General features: G+C 37.2%; 1 non-coding gene across 1 annotated transcript; it reads left to right on the plus strand.

Annotated features, from left to right (window-relative positions):
• Positions 1–3,827: 3,827 nt before the first annotated feature.
• On the plus strand, positions 3,828–3,934 carry LOC122085333. Its single transcript, XR_006142106.1, has one exon. It is a non-coding gene; the product is annotated as a small nucleolar RNA R71 (small nucleolar RNA).
• The last annotated feature ends 9,074 nt before the right edge of the window (positions 3,935–13,008 follow it).

The following is a 13,008-nucleotide window of genomic DNA, read 5'->3' on the forward strand; positions in this document are numbered from 1 at the left end:
AAGTGTCCACCACATGCATGATCATGATAAAAAGAGAATAGAATGTTTCTCATCATCAAGAATACATTGTCGGATAATCTGATCTGGACATATCTTAAATAAATAAGGATCATCCCAGAAAAAGTGCTTATCTTGGGAATGAAATCTACACTTATCTTGGGTGGACCAGTGATCTGGAGTCACACCTAAAACTAAGAAGTTGACAATGTCAGCAAACCATGGTTCACTGGACATTACAAATAATTGCTCATCTAGAAAGTTCTCCTTGACTGGAGAATCGACAATCAAGGAATTGGGAAGCCTGGATAAATGGTCTGTAACTAAATTTTCAACTCCTTTTTTATCCATAATTTCTAAATCAAACTCTTGCAAAAGTAAAACCCACTTAATGAGATGGGCTTTGGCATCATTCTTGTGAACTTGGTATCTGAGAGCAGAATGATCAGTATACACCACCACATGTGAACCAACTAAGTAAGACCGAAACTTTTCTAATGCAAACACAACCGCTAAAAATTCTTTTTCAATGGTTGTATAATTGAGTTGTGCATCATTTAAGGTCCTACTAGCATAGTAAATGACAGTAGGCAACTTAATAATCCTTTAACCCAGCTCTTTTGGAAAAATATGAAGCATCACACATTAGTTCAAAAGGTTCAGTCCAAACAGGTGGTTGAACAATGGGTGCATTGGTCAACTCTTTCTTAATTTGTTTGAAGGATTCTAACCACTCTTTAGAAAACTCAAAAGTTTGATCTTTGGCAAGTAATGAAGTGAGAGGTCAGGCTAACTGACTAAAGTTCTTAATAAACCTTCTCTAGAGGCCCTCATGCCCTAGAAAAGATCGGACATCCTTAACAGATTGAGGAGGTGATAAAATATCAATTAAATCCACATTGGCTCTATCTACCTTAATTCCCTCCTTGGATATTACATGGCCAAAAAAAATACAAGATTTAACCATGAAATGGCATTTTTCTCAATTTAAAACCAAATTCTTAGATATGTACCTTTTCAAAACTAGAGGAAGACGATGAAAACATTCAGAATAGGAATTCCCATGAATTGAAAAGTCATTTATAAATACTTCTAAGAATTTTTTGACCATGTCAGAAAAGATGTTCATCATACATCGTTGGAATATAGCAGGAGCATTGCAAAGCCCAAAGGGCATACGCTTGTAAGCAAATGTTCCATATGGGTATGTAAAAATGGTCTTATATTGGTCCTCTAAAGCAATTGGGATCTGGTTATAGCCAGAATATCCATCAAGAAAATAATAGTATTCATGTTCAGCTAACTTCCCTAACATCTGGTCAATGAATGGTAATGGGAAGTGGTCCTTCCAAGTTGCCACATTAAGTTTCTTGTAGTCTGTGCACACTCTCCACCCTGATTGGACACTGGTTGGAATTAGTTCATTATTCGCATTAGGAACTACAGTCACACTAGACTTCTTAGGCACTATGTGAACTGGGCCTACCCATTGGATGTCAAAAATAGGATAAATTATTCCATGATCCAAGCACTTTAGGATTGCTTTCTTAATGGCTTCCATCATCACTAGGTTAGCTCTTCTTTGGGGTTCCGTGGATGGTTTGAAATCCTCCATAAAATGTATATGATGTTGCACAATAGAAGGGCTTATACCCTTGATATCAGTCATGGTCCAACCTAGGGCTTCCTTATTAACTTTTAACACTTTAAGAAACTCCTCTTCCTGGCTAGAAGTCAAATTTGAAGAAATTATTACAGGAAGAATCTGGTCAGGCCCTAGGAAAGCATACCTCAAATTAGATGGTAACTCCTTAAGATCTAGCTTAGGAGGCTCAACTATGGAAGGTTTGGGAATGGAATTGGAAAGTGGTCCTAAGGGCTCCACAGGTGTGTGAAGACTCAAGACTTCAGAAAAGAAATTTTTACTATCATCATCCAACTCATTCATACACTCTTGAAATTCTTAATCAAAATCAATATCAAAGTTGGTAACTAAATCATCAAAAAAATCCAAAAAATCCTCAGGCATATTGATCTCTTCTTCCATATGTTGTTGCTTGCCTATCCTAAACATGTTAAATTCAACAGTTTAGTTACCAAAATATAATCTTAGAAAATCATTCCAACAGTTGATTAATGCATTACTGGTAGCCAAGAATGGTCTTCCTAGAATTATTGGGATCTCATCCTTAGTTGAGAAGGGCTTGGTATCTAACACAATGAAATCAACAGGGAAAATAAATTCCCCCACCTTTAGTAAGACATCATCAACCATCCCTTTAGGAATCTTAACAAACCTATCTGCCAATTGAAGAGTAGTTCCAGTGGCTTTCAATTCTCCCAATCCAAGTTTTTTCTACACATGGTACGGTAAAAGATTCACACTTGCGCCAAGGTCAAGTAAGACATGCTCAATGTAGGTGTTGTCTATGACACAAGATATGGTAAGGCTCCCTGGATCTTTATACTTGGCTGCTATAGGCTGAGTAATTATGGAACTAATGTTACCTACCAAAAACGCCTTTTTGGGCACACTAGTGATATGTTTGTGAATACACAAATCTTTTAGTACCTTTGCATAGGCGGGGATCTGGGATATCACATCCAAAAGAGAGATGTTCACTTCTACCTTTTTGAAGACTTCTAAAATTTTATCCATAGAAGCAGTCTTCTTTTTGTGTACCAAGCAATTAGGAAATGAGATAGGAAGAACATAAGGACTGCTATGGACTTACCCTTTTTCAAAAGAATCATTTTTCGTTTCCTCAACCAAATCATATTTAGTTTCAAAAGAATCTTTAGGTTCATCAGATGAACCTGGAATAAGAGGCACACTTGTGTCCTCAACTGAAGGAGAGTTAACAGGAGTAATAGATGGGAAAGATTTAGGAACGCTCTGTTGGTACTCTCTACCACTCCTAAGGGCATAAACAACATTACATTGGTTAGAGGGCCTTTGTTAGGTCTGACCTTGTACTATATTCAGTGGTGCATTAGTTGGTGTTTCTGAACTAACAGGTTGATGATGCCTAGGGTTAGGCTCTGGTTGACGGAGTAAAGTTCCTTTCTCCCTCTCATACATAATTGAGACAACTTGCGTGAGTTCTCTCGTAAGATTTTAATGGCTTGTCATGAGGAGGGCCATATTTTTTTTCAACTCACTTATTCTACTTGCCTCTCCAGTGTTGGTAAACCCAGGGGGTTGCTGATAAGATGATAGGAGAGGGGCCCTAGAAAAACTAGCCTAAGGTCCTACATTTGACCTAGAAAAATTATTTTGAGAAAAACATTGTTGTGTAAAGGGAGGCCTTTGGAGTCTAGGATGACCTTGATTATGGAAATTGGAAGGCCCTGCTTAGTTGTCTTGATTCCAAGAGAAATTTGGGTGATTTCTCCATCCTGAATTGTAGGTGTTATTATATGGATTATTCTGGTATAAGGCATTAACACTATCATTAGAAGTGCTCCTAGAGGTATTAAGGCATTCTTTGATGACATGTCCAGGGGACTGGCACCAAGCACAAATCTTAACCAAATTGACTGATGATGGCTCTCTAGGAACAATAGCCTCAATTCTCTTGATTAAGCTATCCAAATGGACTTCCTTGGCAACTATGTCATCCACAAAAGATCATTTTCCTCCTATAGTTCTTTCACTCTCTTGGGTTGATTCCCACTCACAGGTTTTGTCAGCTAAGTCAAGTAAGAATTCTCATGTCTTTCCTTCATCTGTAAAGGATGTGAATCCCTCAGGGCACATAGACTCTATCATTTGTTTAGTTGGGTAATCAATACCCTCATAAATTATTCAACATAAATGCTATAAGTCTAGGCCATGGTGAGGACATTCTTGGAGTAGATCCTAGAATCTCTCTATAAGTTTGGAAAATGACTCACTAGGCTTTTGCCTAAACTGAAGGATATCACTTCTAAGCTTATTGGTCTTGTGAGTTGGGAAAAACTTCTTAAGGAAGATAATTGTGAATTGTTCCCATGAGGTTATGGAATTTGTGGATAACCCATACCACCACTTCTTAGCTTGGTCTTTTAATGCAAAAGTGATAAACCTAAGCTTAACAACATCATCAAAAAGCAGTTGGATCTTAATTAGAACACATACCTCTTCAAATTTCCTTAGAAATAGGTATGCATCCTCAGAGGTCAACCCATGGAAGTGGGGCAACATAGTGATGTATTGATATTTGAGTTCAAAATTATTGAGATTTGAGTTCAAAACTGTGTAGGAAGGTTGGGTTGTTTTAGCATGGTAGAACCTATCTTTTAGAGATTTGTCTGAAGGATTTTGATGTTGGTCTCCCATATTGAAAGGTTTTAAAGAGAGCAAACATTTAGGGTCACTACTTGTTGGATCTCTCTGTCTAACAGATTCTTAGTATTACGTACCCACCTAACACTCATGCAACAGAAAACTACCCACAACTAGAGTAAGACAAGCACAAAAGAATGGATAGCAAAACCTTTTTTTTCTGATTTTTTTGATTTTTTTTTTGGCTTTTAGGGAGCTTACCGGCAGGGATCCGGGGTTGCTCAGGTCAATTCCTGAGGTTCTGCTACAGGGCGAAACCTGGCTTTATCATACTGTGAGGCATGGCGACCTCCACCGATAGAACTATTATTGCAAGTTGTTCTTCTCAGGAATTCAATAAAAGAAAAGGAAAAACAAAACAAAGCAAACAAAGCACTCCGATTTACCAAAAGAAAGCGAAAAATAACATGGAACTGTCTCCCCTGCAACGGTGTCAAAAACTTATTTGAGATTTTAAAATGTAACTGCAAGCGTACGGATCAGTGTAGATACGGGTCGAACACAAGGAGAGCAACCACTTTATATTTTTTTCTTTTAATAATGCAAAAGTGAACTGATTAATGGTTGTGATCTAATTCTAATTACCGTCCTAAACATATGTATCTAAAATAACGTCCTAACCATTCGTCATCTAAGAATTTAAAGACGCAAGCCACGCAATTAAAATTAAATAAATAAATAACTGAAAATAAACAACCCACGCAATTATAAAAAAAATAAAGGAAAAAAATGCTGAAATAAAAATAAAGTAAAAGAAAGGGGATAAAGTTAGAGAGACTCACAAATAGGTTTCTCTACTTAACCTAAGGGATGCATTATAATATGAGCTTCCCTCTTGACCAGAGAGTCACTCTTACAAGGGTTACTCTACTTGGCTTTAGGGAAAGGGAGACAATTAAAATAAAAGCAATAAATTGATGGTTCTATGGCTAGGAGGGGCAAAGCCAACATATACACTAGCCATGAACCTTGGGGGAAAGGGATAGCAATAATGTAACGACTGAAAATAAAAATCCTAAATTAAGAAAGAAAGGGTAGTCAGAAAAGGGAATGAGAGGGGGGAGAGAAGACTACTGAAGGAGCCTACTTACTTGAATTAATGCTTGAACTTAAAAAAAAATTGCTCCACGGCTCGTGATCTTGCCACCTAGATCTAAGCCTAGAACTATAACTTAAAAAATTACAACTCAATTGCATAAATCATAAACATAAAAAGGCTGAATAAGAATAAAAGAGTGCTTGCATTAATTGACATTAAAAAAAAATTATTACAAAAGTGATTAAAGCAAAAATAGAGAAGAACTAGAACTAAAGAGAGAGCAAGAGAAAGAGAGAGCAACTAAAAAAAACTAGAAGAAGAATGAATTGTCTCTCCTCCTCTTACATGAGTTGTATTTATAGGGAATGGAGAGGTAGGGTAACAATTTTCTCTTTCCTAAAAGAGAGAAACCCACAATTGATTGTGAGATCTTTTGAGACCAAAAGTGCTAAGGTGGAGGAGAGAGAAGAGAGAAATAAATTTTGAGAAATTTCCTAAAATTTTTTGCTTATTTTCTTTCCTTTTTTTTTTCCTAATTTTTTTTCTTCTTTTTCTCTCTCCTAGGGACGATTTTCTTCTTCTTTGTGTGATTTGAACAATATTTGGTGATGATGTGGAGGAGAGAGAAGATTTGGACAATCTTTGGTTCTCCCCTTTTTTTCTCTTTCCTTTTTTTTCTTCTCTTCTTGCTTCCACGATTTTGCTTGCTTCTAACTTGATGTGGAAATCCCCTCCATGCCCTTAGTGCTTTAAGTGAGTGAAAAGCAAGAAATCTTCAACAAAATCTTCTAAAAAAACAACCATAAGATTCGAACTTGAGACCTCTTGGTGAGCAAGAGAATTTTGTACACCATAGCTCACCAACTAAGCTAGGTAGTTGTTGTTACCAAAAACAAATCTTTAATCACTTAAAGATGTGGTCCATCGATCCTTGTTGGCATTTGAAATATTCCTTGTACCTCTGGGACAATTGCAAACGGGCTGGTTCTGCATCTCGGTTCAGTTCTGATCAATTATTCTTTTTTTGACCCGAAAAAGAATAATCATTTGTACGGGTGACCAAACGAATGTGTACTTTTAATTGAACACGTCCATCTTGCTCATAATTTCGTCCTCTTCGCAACCATGGAAAGAAATAGGACCTCTTTACGTGTAAAATTGAAGATATAGCTCCCGATAGTCCTTAAGGCCTTGAAAATATAAAACCTGCAAAAAGAGAGTAAAACCCAAGGTAGCTCCATTCTAAATATGTAAAATGCATGTTTTACTACCCTAGATTTCACACATAAATGTGCTCATCATTTTGCTATCTGGAGAAGAGGACATGTGTTCAATTTTGCATCAACGGTCAAGATTAGATTTGCTTGAAAGGGTTATTAAATCCAGTTTAAATGGATCACTGGAACCGACCATTTTTGAACTGGTCTATTACCAAACAACTCATTCGTAGGTTTGAATTTCAAATCCCTAAAACCCATTTTTGAATTTCATTCCCCACTGGTTGCTTTCTCTCTGAGAAACCGTCTCTCTGTCCCTCACATCTCTCGAAGCTCACGAATGGAAATCTCCCGCTGGTTGCCCTGTCTCCCACGACGCTCTCTCTCTCTCATCCGTCTCTCTGTCCCTCACATCTCTCGCTGCTCACAGAGGAGAAACCCTAGCGGTGGTTTCTTCTGTTGCTCTGCGAAGGTTTCTCTCTGCATCCGAGGTCGGTCTCTCTCTCCTCACAAGGTCTGTCTCTCTCTGCTATATCCCTCTTTCTCACGCTCTCTCATCTCAATCTCTGTAAAACCTAAATGTCATTATTCGACCTCTCTATCTTGTTTGGCTTACCCCTGAAAAACCTCCTCTGTGCAAACCCAATCCTTTTCTTTGCAATGCTCTTCCACCGTTTGAGTTACGATGCCGATGCACCAGTAAAAGCAATGTGAATAAGGTTCTCTCTCGCTCAGTCACTCTCTTGCAACCTTAAAGTCAAGGATATACCCTACGACCTGAATTCTTGGGTTGGTCTCTTTCCCTGTCCGTCCTTGATTATATCTTTCAATTATTGACTACAACATTCTAGTTTAAGGGAAAGCATTGATCCACCCACATGTCCAAGAAACAATTAGTCACTTTTCCATTCTTCTTTTGTTCTAATTTTCCCTTTTTCTTTTTTTCTTTCTAGATGAATTAACGAGTTTGTTTACCAGGTTTATGTTTTCTCTTTCCCTTGTCTGAATTGGTTTTGGAGTTCACCTCTTCAGATTTAGGGTCGTTTTTGCTTTGGTTGATGAAAGTTATTAATGTTGCAGGAAAGACTGGTTTATCTTAGGGTAAGGGAAATGCTGTCGTCTTTGCCCTCTGTTGTTTGAAGGGAATTCATGAAAGCATGAACCCGGATTTTTATTTTATCATTTTTCTGTAAGATTAGTGTTAACAGAACTTAACAACATTATTTCCCACATATTTAGAATCTCAATGAAACTCTCAACAACCCAAAAGTTCAACCAACTCTATCTCTCTTTCAATCTGAAAGAAATGTATTATTTCATATTGGCAGTAAAGAACCAATCCAAAAAACAGAACATGATCAGTTTTTATCAGTGTATGAAGAAATCATATATTAAATTTTGCATTGAATCAAGTAACCTGCTTTATTTGTACTTCTCTTATGGATATTGCATTTTACAGAGAAATGGATGCACAACAACGGATGTGTAGCTATGGTGAGGTGATGATCCGAGCTTCTCGAATGTCGAAGAATCCTGGACGACGATTTTAGAGATGTCCGGTAGGCGAAAAATATCCGGGATGTTTTATTTGGTCTTCAGATCCCACCACCATTTGGTTGGTGGTGGTAGTGGTAGTGAGAAGAAGACAGAATAAAGGAAGGAAGAGGAGAAAATAGTGTTTCACACTTATTTTCTTCCTCCAATTGCATTGAAGTGAAGGAAAATAGCATTTAAGTACCAATTGGAATTTATCTTCCACTGTTCCTGAAGAAGATTTTGGTCTCTGCGTTTCACAAGGTCACTAGTAGGAAATGAAATGGTTATGTAATTGGACTGAATATGAAATGGGAAATGAGAGTATGTACTTGGACTTCAATACTTCCTTAATGCTATGTAAGTAATAATGATTGACAATGAAAAAAAAAAAGTTTCATCTGAGTTTTCAACTGCCTGTGCTTTGTCAAGATCATCCAACCCAACAAAAGGCATTATAATACCACCATGATCAATATCATGATCATTCTCCTCATCAGGCATGTTTGACTTCACCATCACCAAATGCATATGAATCACCAAATATCATTTCGATATTCAAGCATTTCAGCAATCTTAATTACTACCGAATCTAGATAATCAAGCATTTCAGCAATGTTAAACCATACATTCAAGCAAATCAATATGAAACTTGTCAAAGGGTGCAAATCTACTTTAGTTGCAGTATCACAGGATCAGCCAAAAGCTCACACGAATTAACTAAGGTGGGGATGGAGGGGGCAATCTGACATCATGGTCTATTGGTTCCATAAGTAGATATTGGATGGATCATAGAAAATACACAACAATAAGGCAATAATCCATAAGAGTAGCAGTGTGAGGTGGACTTTGCTAGAAGAATAAATTTAAAGGCAGATTTTCAAGTTGATCACCACAACAGATGAGCTGCAACTCCAAGCCATCACCCTATGATATGTTGAAGCATTTAAGAGGAAGCTTGGCTGATTGAGAGTTGATGCATGCGGTTTATTGTGTGTGCTCACCAGGAATAGATATTGTACCTTTTGCCAAGATTTAAGTACATATATCCATGATGCACCTGATGATACAAAAGTATGCTCCAATGTATTTTTTGTGTAGGAATCTCAATTATAGGAAAATTTCCTTTCACTGTCACAGGATATTTTTTTTTCTTATGATGAACAATTTATGTTTCCCAATTGGTACAATAAAAAAAAGTAACCATTACTTGGATTGTTTCCAACTGGAATCACTAGGATCTGGCTCCTCTGTAGAGCATTTTACAGTGTGGCACAGATCCAAGGGTTGGGAGCCCTTGGACACGGCCCAAGGCATGGATACCAGCCCTTGAATTTGCACTACACGCCTTGTCGCACGACAGAGCTAACCAGTCCATATCACTAACTCTCAGAACTCCTTCCAGTATATATCCACTAACACCTATTTTCTTGGCAAGTTAGAAACCAGGACTATTTACCATCATCATGCTTCACTAAGTGTAGCTCCTACAACATCTGATCAAAGCCAAGAAACATTTAATATAATGCACCTCAACAACCTGTTTATCCATCTCTCCATACTAATAGTTCCTTCTTTCTAATTGAAAGCTGTTAAGGACTTGGCCCTGTTGTCACCAGGTCATGACACTCAAAAGAGTGAGATAACCATTATGCAATGGTATCAACTACCAGAGTGGTTTTCTACTAATAGAAGAAAGAAATACATAGACTAGAACTTTTTTCTCACCTCATAACCTAAAAAAATGATTCTACTGAAGAGTGAACAAATTCGGATAGAGAAACATTGAGAAGCACAATGAGAAGTAGTTTCCGTAACAATGAGAAGCACACAATACTGTCATTCTGGTTTTACAAAACTAATTCAAATCTGAACTCAATTCATTAGCATTTTATCATCAACAGAACCAGAAACATAAACATAAACTTCAGATTCAAGAAATCAGAGAAGTGAAGTAGTTTATTCATCAGAAAGCATACAATTACAACCCAAAAAAATAACACCAAACCTACATTCATCAAAAACTCAAAACAAACAGTGTTTCAAAAGTGTTTTGTCCAAAGTCTTGGTGGATTCGAACCACCATAACCTGGGCATTAACACAGATGCTCTACCATTTTGAGCTAAAGACTCCTTACCCACTTCTAGATATTGTTCTAGATATGGTCTTAATACTTCTAGGTATTGTTCCAATCTGTTTTGAACAGCCTAGTACCCCTTTTGTTATGTGAGTTAACAAAAGGCAGATCAATCAAAGCCCACTTCAATTTTATATATACGCTTCAGAACAAATGCTGTAAGAGAACAAACAACTGCAACCTATAATCATGATTGATTCTAATTTAATGAAAAACCTGTCTCCGATCGGAAATATGGATTTGCAAATAGGTCTACAATTTCCTACATAACATGTTGATCATGAAAATCAAAATTTCTATGCTTCAATTACAGGCTGGATCAAGAACAATATATAAATATATATATATTTATATATTTATATAAGCAATGCAAAATGATCCGATAGACATTGAATGAATGAATTAACAGCGAACCACAGACACGGGCACAATAGAGAAGAAGGAATATCCAATAGAATTTTTAAAATAAAACAACCATATTGACATGTTCAACAGCATCCACATTTACAACTGAGACGCAACACGATGACAACACTACATTACTTGTTCAGATCTGGAAACATACCTCTGGAGGAAGAAAGACCTTCGTTCGCAAAGAGAGACCTTCGCGAGCGGAGGAGACCGCGACAGAGCAGAGAAAGCCCTTCGTGGCAAGAAACCTCAGTTGTAGAACAACACCAAGCAAAAAAAAAAAAAAAAAAAAAAAAAAAAAAACTAACAGTGAATGAATCAAACCCAGAAAAAAGTTTGGCGCGATAGTGACTCAAACTCAGCAAAAAATTCCCCTCGGCTACAGGTAAAACCCCTTCGTGAGCTTCGACCTTGACCTGGAGCAGCAGAAGAAACCACCGCTAGGGAAAAAAATCGTTTGCAATTCCGATCTCGTACAATTCCATGAAATACCACCTTCAAGGGTGACACGTGTATTGATACCAATGCAATGGTCTAGGTCTGATTTCAATGCCTCTTCACTGATTTAATGTTTTATTAGTTGTACCAGATCTGGACCATTGTATTGGTATCAATACACGTGTCACCCCCTGAATGTAGTATTTCACGGAATTGTACGAGATCGGAATTGCAGACGATTTCAACTCCACCGCTAGGGTTTCTCCTCTGTGAGCAGCGAGAAATGTGAGGGACAGAGAGAATGATGAGAGAGAGCGCGTTGAGCGAGAGAGGGCAACCAACGGGAGATTTCCATTCGTGAGCTTCGAGAGATATGAGGGACAGAGAGACGGTTTCTCAGAGAGAAAGCAACCAACGGGGAATGAAATTCAAAAATGGGTTTTAGGGATTTGAAATTCAAACCTGCGAATGAGTTGTTTGGTAATACACCAGTTCAAAAATGGTTGGTTCGAGTGATCCATTTAAACTGGATTTAATAACCCTTTCAAGCCAATCTAATCTTGACCGTTGATGCAAAATTGAACACATGTCCTCTTCTACAGGTAACAAAACGTAACAAAACACAGCAAAACAGGATGAAGGAAAACAAACGATTTTTATCCACTTATTGATAGCCCAGCCGACTGTGAAACCTTTCTTTATTACTGACAGGTATGGTTCTATTGGCGAAAATTTAGCTCTGCTCTTTTCAAATGATCCTATGTTAATAAATTTATCGAAAAGACCTGGCCAACATATATTTGTCCAATATGGTACAATTGTAAGTTGGCTTGGGATAAACCGACATCGATCCTAATTAATGAGTCTGACCAAATCAGATTGAGTCCTACTAATTCCGGTCGAGACGATCTGCCTACGCTACCAATTACGCCTAAAAAATCAGTTTATCAAGTTTGTTTTATCACCAATACTTAATCAGTAAAAACTACAAGTGGCATCCATGTAAACACCCGTGGTTCAATTAAGCAGAATCGGCAATGAAATCCACCTCCATGGACTCCGATTCCGATTTAGATACAATCGTCATTGGTCCGAACCCTAAAAGAAAAACGTATGGATCGATCAAATTTGAAGCAGTTGCAATCCGATCCAATTTATTCGAAATTGATGATTTATTTCTGATTCCTCAAACCATGGTTGACAAGGAATGAAGAATTATTGGATCTTTGTGAAGATGTTGAAGAGCATGATGATTGAATAACCAATGTACCCCTCCCCGACATATATGAATGGACATAGGTGGATCCATATGATGGAAGACCCGAGTGTCATGTCATCAATCAAATTTTAACTCAGATAAGAAAAAAAAAATTTTTTTTTGAGAAATTAATAGATGATGATGTTTTCGAAAAGTACAAGAAAAAAAGTATATCAGCCATCCATTTTTTATGTTTTGTTAATAATTCCTTACCCAAAAAAAAATATATCTAAATAATATTTATTTATTTATTTATAAAGGTTAATCTAAATATTCTATTCCTAGTGTAAGTTGGGAAACTTTTACAATAATATTAAGAGTACAATACACATTTATAAGGACATATATAAGATATCTATCAATACAAATGAGAATATTTGATTGAATTAGAAAAATTGACATGTGACTAATCTAGATGATGTCCTCCTTATTCAAGGGACAAAATTAGGAGATGCAAGTTTAACCTGATTAGAATGACCTTGAGCTCGAAAATGACTTGGGTTGAAATACCATGGCTTTGAGGGTGGGGTCAATGTTGAGAACATTTTAACCTGAGTCAAGGCTAAAGAGGGTCAAAATTGAGGCCTCGGGCTGAGCCTGCCATGGACCAGCCCAACCCTCTCTTCCTCCTCCTTTTTTTTTTTTTTTTT

The sequence above is a fragment of the Macadamia integrifolia genome, chromosome 7 (genome assembly GCF_013358625.1).
Source record: "Macadamia integrifolia cultivar HAES 741 chromosome 7, SCU_Mint_v3, whole genome shotgun sequence".
NCBI lineage: Eukaryota > Viridiplantae > Streptophyta > Magnoliopsida > Proteales > Proteaceae > Macadamia > Macadamia integrifolia.